Source organism: Eurypyga helias, unplaced genomic scaffold (genome assembly GCF_000690775.1).
Source record: "Eurypyga helias isolate BGI_N326 unplaced genomic scaffold, ASM69077v1 scaffold21480, whole genome shotgun sequence".
NCBI classification, from domain to species: domain Eukaryota; kingdom Metazoa; phylum Chordata; class Aves; order Eurypygiformes; family Eurypygidae; genus Eurypyga; species Eurypyga helias.
In genome coordinates, this window is record NW_010226549.1 from 10631 (window position 1) to 11185 (window position 555).

Consider the following 555-nt stretch of genomic DNA (forward strand, 5'->3'; position numbering starts at 1 on the left):
CCCATGCCTGCAAAAGGAGGTCGAGCAAAGGGACCGAACCGCTGCTGACAGCACATGCCCCCGAGGGGCCCTCGGATGCCTGAAGCACCTCTTCTCTGGAGTCCAAATACGTCCACAACAGCTTACGCAAGGAGCAAGACGGCGGCTGCAGAGGTGGGAGCAGAGGCAGTGCCCAAATGTCACGAGGCAGCCCCGCTGCCATCCCCCAGCAGCACAAAGAACCTCCTGTGCCCGTAGCCTGGCGTGGGCTGCAGCATCCTCCCTCGGACCAGCCCCAGGAGCTCGAGCCTGGCCCGTGGTGAGGCTCTCCCACCACAGGGTTTCTGGAAGGAGCTCAGCTTCCCTATCTCTTGCATAAGCGTTTGCGCCAGCACTTGGGCAGGAGCTCTGCGAAAACTTGCTGCAGTGGGCACCCCACGGCTCTCGGCCATGCAGGCAAGATTCCCCTGGAAAGCTGGTGATGGCCATGCAAACCCCATCCCCCATCCTCTCAGCATCATTTTCTCCGCACCTCTGCTCTCTACAGATAGGATTTGGCCAAAAGCAGCCTGAGGC